The sequence below is a fragment of the Miscanthus floridulus genome, chromosome 6, assembly GCF_019320115.1.
Source record: "Miscanthus floridulus cultivar M001 chromosome 6, ASM1932011v1, whole genome shotgun sequence".
In the NCBI taxonomy this organism is placed as follows: Eukaryota; Viridiplantae; Streptophyta; class Magnoliopsida; order Poales; family Poaceae; genus Miscanthus; species Miscanthus floridulus.
The window spans coordinates 139605482-139615762 of NC_089585.1; the positions used below are offsets into that span (position 1 = coordinate 139605482).

The 10281-nt window shown below is 44.0% G+C and overlaps 2 pseudogenes; both read left to right on the plus strand.

The window, feature by feature from the left end:
* The first annotated feature begins 208 nt into the window (after positions 1-208).
* Positions 209-2181, plus strand: LOC136459890 (zinc finger BED domain-containing protein RICESLEEPER 2-like; annotated as a pseudogene).
* Positions 2182-5278: 3097 nt separating this feature from the next.
* LOC136459891 (cytosolic sulfotransferase 10-like) lies at positions 5279-6290 on the plus strand (annotated as a pseudogene).
* The last annotated feature ends 3991 nt before the right edge of the window (positions 6291-10281 follow it).

The window sequence follows — 10281 nt, forward strand, 5'->3', positions numbered from 1 at the left end:
AAGCCTACCTACAGTTTATGGTGGAAGTGGAAGCCAGAGGGGTGATGAGGTTGATGATGGCACATCAAAGGCTAAGAAGGCAAAGACATGAGGGAAAAAAGCTGGTGTTACATTGTCTCCCAAGTGCAAGATAGCAAGAGGCAAAAGGGCTAATTGCTAGAAACATTTTAAGGTTGTCAATGCCCCATCCAAGAAGGAGAGGGGTGTCATGGAGACAAAGGCAAAGTGTAAGTTCTGCTATAGGAGTTATGTGTACCATCCAGGTGGTGCTACAACAACTCTGAACCGGCACCTGGCTAATTGCACACAATATCAGAACAAGTTGGCAAAGGCTAAAGCTCAAGGTACACTAAACTTTGGTCCAGATTATGGCAATTCTCTTGTTGTTAATCCTACTGAATATGATCATGAGCACACTAGAGAATTGATTGCCAAGATGATAATTGCTCATGAGTATTCATTTAGGATGGTAGAGCATAAATGGTTTAATATCTTGATGAAATGGATGAATGGTAACTATGAATTTATTGGTAGGAAGTCTATAAAAAATGAATGCATGAGGGTTTATGAATCTGAAAAAAACTAACTCAAGAGGAGTCTAAAAGAGGCAGAATCAATAAGTTTAACCACTGATTTATGGATGTCTAATCAAAACCTTCAGTACATGTGTTTGGTGACACATTATATAGATGAGAATTGGGTTTTGCAATGCCGTGTCTTGAACTTTATCAAGGTGGATCCTCCCCACACTGGTATTGTCATAGCTCAGGCTGTTTTTGAGTGTATGGTAGAATGGAAAATAGAAGACAAGGTCACAACAATAACTCTTGATAATGCTACAAACAATGATACGGTTGTTACAAATTTGAAGGCAAAGCTTCTTGCTAGAAAGAATTCAGTATTTGATCCTAATTACTTTCATATTCGTTGTGCTGCTCACATAGTCAATTTGGTTGTTAATGATGGCCTCCAACCAATAGATAATTTGATAACTTGCTTGTGGAACACAGTGAAATACTTTAAGAGGTCTCCATCTCGCATGTATAAGTTTGTGGAAGTATGCAACAATTATTCTGTCAAAGTAGGAAGATGTTTAGCTTTGGATGTTAAAACAAGATGGAATTCAACTTATAAAATGCTAGATATGTGCATTGACTATAAGGATGCATTTGGTTATTACGAAGACATAGACACCAGCTATGTTTGGAAACCTTCGGATTCAGATTGGGTATTGTTTGAAAAAATTAGGCCAATATTAGGAACAATGGTAGAGGCCACTACTGCATTTTCTGGGTCACTCTATCCAACCGCCAATTGTTTCTATCCTTACATAGTGAAAGTTAAGAGAGCATTGATAGGAGTGCAGCAATCTAGAGATACATATTTGATGAGTATGGCTGCTGCTATGTTGGAGAAATTTGATAAATATTGGGAGGAGAAGAACAATGTTATGGTTATTGCTACAATTCTTGACCCTAGGTTCAAGCTGAGGTACATTAAATGGTGTTTTGCACAGATTTTTGACCCAGTTAGGTGTGAAATTGAGATTAATGACATCAACCAAGAGTTGGAAAGGCTCTATAACAAGTATGAGATATTAAATCTGCAAAAGATGGGTGACAATGGCACGAACAAGCAATCAACCTTAGCTTCACTTGATACAACCAGCTCAATGACTTCTATTGCAAGTGATTTCCAGTCATTTTTGCAATCTAGTGTTACAGAAAGTTCAAAATCTGAGCTGCTGATTTATCTAGATGAACCAAACGAGCCCATAGATAACAAGCATTTCAACTTACTCAGATATTGGAATGTGAACTGTCATAGATTTCTAGTTGTGTCTAGCTTGGCAAAGAGGTTCTTGGCTGTTCCAGTGAGTAGTGTATCATCAGAGTGCACCTTCAGTAATGCAGGTCGAGTTATTGATGACTATAGAAGCTCTTTAAAGCCGGCCATAGTTCAGGCATTAGTGTGTGCATCTAGCTAGATAAGGGGCACTTATGATGACAGCAATCATCCTCTCGTGGTATGGATTCATATATATAAGTATATAACTTGTTCTCTCTGTTCAACTTTGTTTGTCTTGTGACATGCTAATATTTTTTCTATTTTTAGGTTGGAGATGATGAAGATGATGTCGAGTCTACTGAATTCCCAAAATGCATGGTGTCAAGCAATTAGTGTCTAGTGGGGTACATGTGCTCAGTTTGTGCATTTTTTTTCTTGTTGCTTATCATCTTGTTAACACAGTGTTGTTTGTTGTACTGTTATTGACCTATAGGAAAGAGGGAAGGACTGAACAAGGGACATTTTGCCATGGAGAAGTCTTAACTAACCATGCCTTTTGTGTGTTTGCATGGAAATACAGAATGATGGAACTTCAACAATGTGTCATTCTGCTATGTTAACTTATGTTATGTACTTATGTTTATGCGCCCTTCCTATCTAGCTGATGTCGTACTTTGCAATTTGCATGGATGACAGTTGATGGATGAATATGTGATGGAGACATGGATGATGGACCTAATTTGTATTCTATTACATGCGTATGCATATGATGCTAGCTGCTAGCATGTATGATGGATAAATATGTGGTGTATCATGTATGACTCATTGAAATGTATGGTAGTCTTCATTTTACATTTTTTTGTCCCTAGCTCACGAGCCAAACAAGCTAGCTCGAGCTTTTTCCCGAGCTGAGCTGAGCAAGTTTTTTAGCTCATTAGGTATAACGAGCCAAGCCGAGCCAGCTCGTTATCCTACCGAGCCAGACCGAGCCGAGCCAGCTCGATATCCAGCTTTAAACCCATGCTAGACTTAGTGAACAAACATGTGGATAATTTAGCTTCACTAGCATTAAAATCAACCAAGTATAGATTCTCATATCTAAAGCCTTTGAAGATCAAATTAGAGCCATCTACACTTATGATTTCTACATCATCTACCTCAAATATGCATTTGAATCCAAGATCACACAATTGAGCCATGGATAGCAAGTTGAAGTTTAAGCTCTCTACTAGCAACACATTGGAAATGCTCATGTCATTGGATATTACAATCTTACCAAGCCCCTTGACCTTGCCTTTGCCATTATCACCAAATGTGATACTATCATAACCATCATTGCTATTGGTGTTGATTGAGTTGAACATTCTTGCATCACCAGTCATGTATTGAGTGCACCCACTATCAAGAACCCAATGCCTTCCTCCGGCTTTGTAATTAACCTACAAAAGATGATCAATTCTTTTTAGGTACCCAAACTTGCTTAGGTCCTTGAAGGTTAGTCACTAAGCTCTTTGGTACCCAAATGGCTTTCTTCTTTGAGCCCATCCATGGTTTACCAATGAATTTAGCCTTCACACCATTTGCACCCTTGGTAAGCATATAGAAAGAATCAAGCTTAATGGAGGATACATTAGCATTTTTGTTCTTGTTGTTGCATTCATGCTCTTTATGACCAACTTGCTTGCAACTAGTGTAAAATCAACAATTGTTCTTCACAAAACTAGTCTTGTGAGGAGCAAAGGCCGCCTTGTCTTTCTTGGGGGTATAGTGTGGTAGAACTGCCTAATCTAATGCCTCTCAGGAGTGCTTGTCTTCTATTAGACACTAAGCACTCGAAGGAGAACACCAAATTACACGGTCCCATCAGGAACACCCCAGGGGAGAACCTAAAAATCCACATTTTTCATCAGGATCACAAATGAGAGAATAAAGCTTACATCGTTCTTAACAATTTCTTACATCACTTTACATGTACATCATAGTATAACATTTATTATTATAACACTATGGCTATCAAGGATGCTGACAGAGCTCCTTGGCAGGAAGGTGGATGTGATTGAGCTGAAGGTGGACAACAAGTCTGCTCTAGCTCTAGCCAAGAACCCTGTCTTCCATGAGAGAAGCAAGCACATCCGCATCAAGTACCACTTCATTAGAGATTGCTTGGAGGACAGGAGCATCAAGGCCAGCCACATTGCCACTACTGATCAGTTGGCTGACATTCTCACCATGTCACTGCGGAAGTCCAATTTCCAGGAGATGAGGGAGAGGATTAGGCTACAACAGATCACCTCCAGTGCTCGGCACAAGGCTTAGGGGGGGAATTGATAGATAAGCCTAGTGCTAAAGCACTTATATCTTACTTTTCCTATACTTTTACTTTTCTTGGCTTCCAAGCCTAGTGTTAGGAATATGCTCAGTATCCACTTTAGTGATTAGAATATGCTGTAGCAAGTGGGAGTCCCCTTTGCCTATAAAGGGCAAGGGAGTGTCATTGTAAAAAAATAAGCCATTGCATTTCATTTCAATCCAAGCGGTCAAGGGTCAAGCCATCCTTTGGTAGTTCCCAAATCTGAATCTGAGATCTATTTGGGCCAACAAATAGTCACAATTATGGGGTACTGCTGATCCTTTTCTGTTCAGTGGAAGATACATATAAGAATAGAAGTTTTTTTCCCGAATAACAATAGAAGGTTTCAAGTATGGGGAATAGTATAGAATAAAATTAAGTAGTGACAAAGGAACAAACATAGAGGTTACTGGTTGAACGTATTATTCTAAATTGGAGTCAAGTCAGTGAATGGAATAGCAGGCACAGTTATAGTATCTCATTAGCTGTTTAACTGCTTGCAAGCAGTAATTGTACTAGTCCCTATATTCTGGTTCAGATGGACAGTTAGGGTGTGAGAAGTTACTAGAGCCAATTCACTTTATTCTGTTCTTCATTTGACGTTGAGCACGGCAATTAGGATTTTTTTAGCCGAATGGCCAGGTTCTCTGCCGCTTCATTAAGTAGATAGCTAAAGCAATATTTACAGGAGGTTAACAATTAGGATTTTGGTTGTGCCCACTGCCAAGTAACAAAAAATGCTGCCGAGCTATATACATCTTACTTGGAACTAGTTCATATTGGTAGCTCGCGTGAATGATATTTGTGCCTTATGACAAACTGTTCAGACAGGTTAAGAAATCTAGCTCAGAATAACCCAATGCTTGACCTTGGCTTGAGTCGGCTTGTCTTAACTTGGAGCAAAAATCCAATCTTGAGCAAAACTAGGATTGTGCACAACTTCTAAACACCGTTAAAGCCTGAGCACTTTGTAGTTTTTTTCTCAGGTTCCTCTTAATGTGACTTGGAGATGTAGTATTACTCCACTGTTTTGCAATGCAATCAATTTATTTGGTGATGTCATTGAATGATTCGTAATCAGATGATAACTTGTGTACCATCATCTTTAAGTGAACAATCATCCAATCGTGCACCAATAGGATGATGGTTTCCAGGCACTCAGAGAACAATCACAAGAAGGAGCAACACTGTTGATGACTCCTCACACTAACATAGCCAGGATCATCCATTCATTGCCCCTCGAGACCAGGTGGCCAACGCTCTTGGTTCGCCAGTATGCTAGCTTTTGGCTAGCTGAGGTAACATTGAAGACAGGCTTTCCACTCGTCCATTCGTGCTTCGAGGCTTCGAGACAAGGCCCACTGACGTATTCCTTGAAAGCTTCCCCAAGTCTGGCACCACTTGGCTCAAGGCCTTCATCTTTGCAACGCTCAAGCGGTCCACACATCTGCCATTTGATGGCGATCATCCACTATGGCATTGCAGCCCCCAAGACATCATCAGGTTCCTCGAAATTGAATTCAACACAAGGGATGAGTTGAAGCGCTCCCTTCCCCGCGTGTGCTGGCCACACACCTTCCCTAGTCCTTGCTGCCTAACTGCATCACCAAGGAGCACTCAGGGTGTCAGATCATGTACATCTGCCGGGAACCCAAGGATGCTCTAGTCTCCTACTGGTTGTTCACGAGGAAGTTGGCGCCTGGACTTGACTTCACGATCCAGGAGGCTTTGGAGTTGTTCTGTGAAGGCCATTGTCCAGGTGGCCCTCAATGGCAGCATGTCCTCTAGTACTGGGAGGAGTGTGAGGAGGCCTGACAGGGTACTGTTCCTTAGATATGAGGAGATGCTACTTGAGCCAGAGAGTCACGTCAAGAAGCTAGCAAAGTTCATGGGCTATGAATTTTCTAAGAAAGAGGAGGAGGGAGGGGTGGTGAGTGCCATCGTGGAGCTGTGTAGCCTGGGCAAGTTGAAGGACATGGAGGTGAACAGAAACAGAAGGTCAAGGTTGGGAATCAAGAATGAAAGCTACTTCAGGAATGGAATTTCTAGGGACTGGAGCAATCACATGACGCTAGAGATGGCGCAGAGGCTAGACAAGGTCGTTGAGGATTCATTGCAAGGGACTAGATTCACCTTTGCGAGCACAGCATGAGCCACTTTTGGCTCATGTACGGTACTAGTTGCAAACTGCCGAATGTCAAGATCAGCTAGTTTTATCGGTATTGCTGGTTGTAGAAATCATACCACCCATATGGTGAATATTCTGCTTCTCAATGATGGAGGAAAATTGTGGACTTCACCTTATAGGGAATTAATTTATGTACAACTAATTTGTAGTTTGTGACATGTTGTCACATCGAGTGTATGTGTATGTATGAGTGTTTGTGTATCTATTGTATAATTTGTAAAAAGAAAAATCATGTGTTACTATGTAAATACACCATAAATTCACGTGAAGCGGGGCTTAATCGAGTCTTGGAGACTCTTTGGTGCAGCGATGTGGACTAGGGGATTGTGGCAACAATTGAATACCACCGAAAAATTTGGTTGTCTCTTGTCCTTGCTCATTGCTTGCTTTACTTCTCATTGATCGCAAGTTCCTTTGTGTGGTAACTAGGATTGATTTGTGGGTGTGCTTAGCATAGGGTTACTTGTTGCAATTACGGACATCTATCTTAGTGTGATCATGAGCATTTTTTTTGTGACCGTGTCGTGGCACATATTTCATTAAGAGAAGGTAGAAAAGGCCAAATACAAAGTCACAAAAAAGAGCAAATAGAATGGCAAACGCAAGATTACTAGACTGTAGCTCAACCGGCAACACATACAGTGCTATTACATAAAAGCTTAAGCGACAGCAGACTATCCTTCCCACTAGAGGAGCACCAACAACGTCCGAAGGCATGCATATCCCGTCACAGACCACGATCTCGTCGAGTAGTTGCATTGGCTGAGTACTTGGTCCACCAAAAGTTCTCATGATTCTTTCCTTGCAAATTGACCAACCGACGAGGAACGCCAATGAATCAAACCCCGCTAGCCTGCAACCACCAGGAGAAGAAGCTTTCTTGGTGAACGTTGATGACTGAGGTGAAGCCTTCTCAGAATCATGGACTAGATTTCTCTACTGAAGAGACATCCAAGTAGAAGGCGATCCATAGACTCCGAACTCTGGGCACATAGGATGCATTCATCTGATTGCTACAAACCATGGCGTCGACGCTGCTCCACTTTAGTTTTGTATCTTATTGGTTGTATCGAATGATGTGTGAAGGTCTTGATGGACTTGGTTAGTTTGTTCTTGAAAGTGTAGTAGAATTGGGGAGATGAGCAATGCATTAATCAGAGACCGGTGGTGTGTACATATAGGCGTCTTGGGGAGTCAGAACGGCATGCCCATGAGCCAGAAGTGTCGTAGCATGTTTACATTCTAACACTCCCCCATAGTCTAAACTGGGAGCACCGCGAACATTGAGTCTGGATCTAAACTCCATAAAAACAAATGTCGGCAAGCCTTTGGTGAAGATATCGGCATACTGGGATGTTGTTGGAACATGTAGAACACAGACTTCTCTAAGGGCGACGCGGTCATGGACGAAATGCAAATCAATCTCAACGTGCTTGGTTCATTGGTGCTGAACGGGGTTGGTGGACAAGTAAACGGCACTGGCATTATTGCAGTACACAATAGTAGCCCGCTGAAGAGGGCAATGGAGCTCTTGTAGTAGTTGGCACATGCCACCAACATGCCTCGGTAACTCCATTGGCAATTGCTCGATACTCAGCCTCCGCACTGGATCTAAAAACTATTGCTTGATGCTTGGAAGACTAGGAAATGAGATTGTCCTCCAGGAAGATGCCGTACATAGAGGTGGAACGACGGGTGTCAGGCAACCAGCCCAATTTGCAATAGAATATACAGTGAGATCAATAGGCGAGGTGGGAAGCAGATAAGACCAAGATCCGTGGTACCCTGCACATAGCGCAAGATGCGCTTCATGGCGGCGAGGTGTGGCTCTCTCGGATCATGCATGTGAAGACAGCGTGATGGGCTAGAAGGTGTGAGGCCCAGCGTGAAGGGTACTGTAGCGTAGGTACTGCAACATGCACTGTAGCGCATTGCATGACCCATTTGGATTTAGATTTAGGAAGAGTCCACAAGCTAGGTTTGCTTGTAAGTCAAGTCGAGTCGAGTCCTCTCTATAAATATAAAGGGAGATGTATCCTTTCAATTAAGCAAGCATAATTTGGGGTAAAACCCTCTACCTCCCTCTCCTCTCCTGCTCGCACACGCACCCGCCCTGCCCTAGCCATGCCACCCTCCCTTGCAATAGGCAAGGGTAGCCGCCGCTGCCACCACCCCATGTCGCTCGCCGTTCCAACGCCTACCGTTCCACCACCCGCCAGGCGGCTATAGCTTGTTGCTACCGCCGTTCCCTCCCTCTCTAGGGGTGGCTAGCCCTAGGGCTACCGTTCCTCCCCTCTAATCCCCTAATTCTACCTCTAAACCTTCCTGGTGAATTAGGACCATGATAGAATTCCCGCAGAAGAGCTACAATAATCTACCTAAGAAAACTCTAGGATGAGGCCGTGAGAACAATATCATCCACATAGAGAAGCAAGAAGGTCGTGTCCACACCTTGATGGTAGATGAACATGGATGTGTCTGCCTTTGCCTCAACAAAGCAGAGAGAGGTGATGTGAGAAGCGAAGCGACTGTGCCAAGCGCGAGGGACCTACTTTAATCCATACAACGATTTGTTCAATCGACACACATAATTGGGCCGAGAGGAGTCAACAAAACCTGATGGCTACTCATAGTAGACTGTCTCAGTCAAAGTCCCATGAAGAAAGGCATTCTTGACATCCAACTGATGAATTGGCCAAGAGCGAGATAGAGCCAGTGTAAGAACCACCCAGACTGCACCTGGCTTCATGGCCGGACTTAGGCTCTCCTCATAATCAATCCCTTGTCATTGGGTGAACCACGAAGAACCCACCTGGCTTTGTAGCGATCAAGAGAACCATTAGACAAAAACTTGACACGATAGATCCATTTGACGGTGATGATGTTCACGTCGGTTGGATGGGGAACCGGTGTCCAAGTGTCGTTGGCCAGAAACGCATCAAACTCAGCCTGCATAGCGGCACGTCAGTTCGGGTCAGACAATGCTGAGTGGAAGGTCTTCAGGGGTGGAGAGAGAGTCGTCGTATGAAGGTTTAGGCGATCAACCGACTAAATGAAGCCGGACTTGCCTCAAGTCCGCATCGCGTGGTTACTGGTGATAGGAACCACAACTTGTGGCAGTGTGGTGGTGGTGTGGCCAGTTCTGCTAGCAGCAACCCGAGAGGCCGGGATAAGGTGTCCGCGGGGGCAGGAGAACCGGACGTAGTGTGGGCGCCTGAGGAGCCAGCACCTAGCGTGGTGGCAGTGCCCGGGCTAGAGCTAAGCTCCATGGCAGGCATGCGCTACACGGGTGCAGGAGTAGGAGAGGTAGGCATGAGTCCGTGGGCACTAGGCGCTGGCACAGGTGAGGAGCACGAGGCGCTGGCGCGTTGGCACCAGGCGTAGCAGGAGCTGGCATGCCAAGAGCAGCAGTGGAGGAACCTGCAACCACAGCACTAGGCCCAATGGGCATAGTGGAAACATCAGCATGGTCCAAAAATTCCAAGCTGGTGGGATCCAATAGCGAGGTTGAAAACATCTCGGAGAAGGGAAACAAGGATTCCTTAAATACGACTTGGCAAGAAATAATGATCCTGTTGGGATGAAGATTGAGACATCTATACCCCTTGTGGTTAGAGGAGTAGCCAAGGAAGACACACAAGGATGAACGGGGCGATAGTTTATGGGGAGTTGTGGAAGACAGGTTTGGGTAGCAAGCACATCCAAAAACACGAGGATGTGTATAAGATGGGTGAGTACCGAAAAGAGCAAAAAATGGTGTGAGGCCTCCTAAGGTCTTAGTGGGATGATGATTAAAAAGATATGTGGCAGTGTGGAGGGTGTCAGCCTAATAGATAGGTGGAAGGCTACATTGAAAGGCGGTGGGTGGGTAGGCGGCCAGCGATGAGTCAGGGGCGGCCAGGGTATGCAGAAGCGCGATCGTAGGAGCGAACCGTCTGTGATACCATGAAAGTGC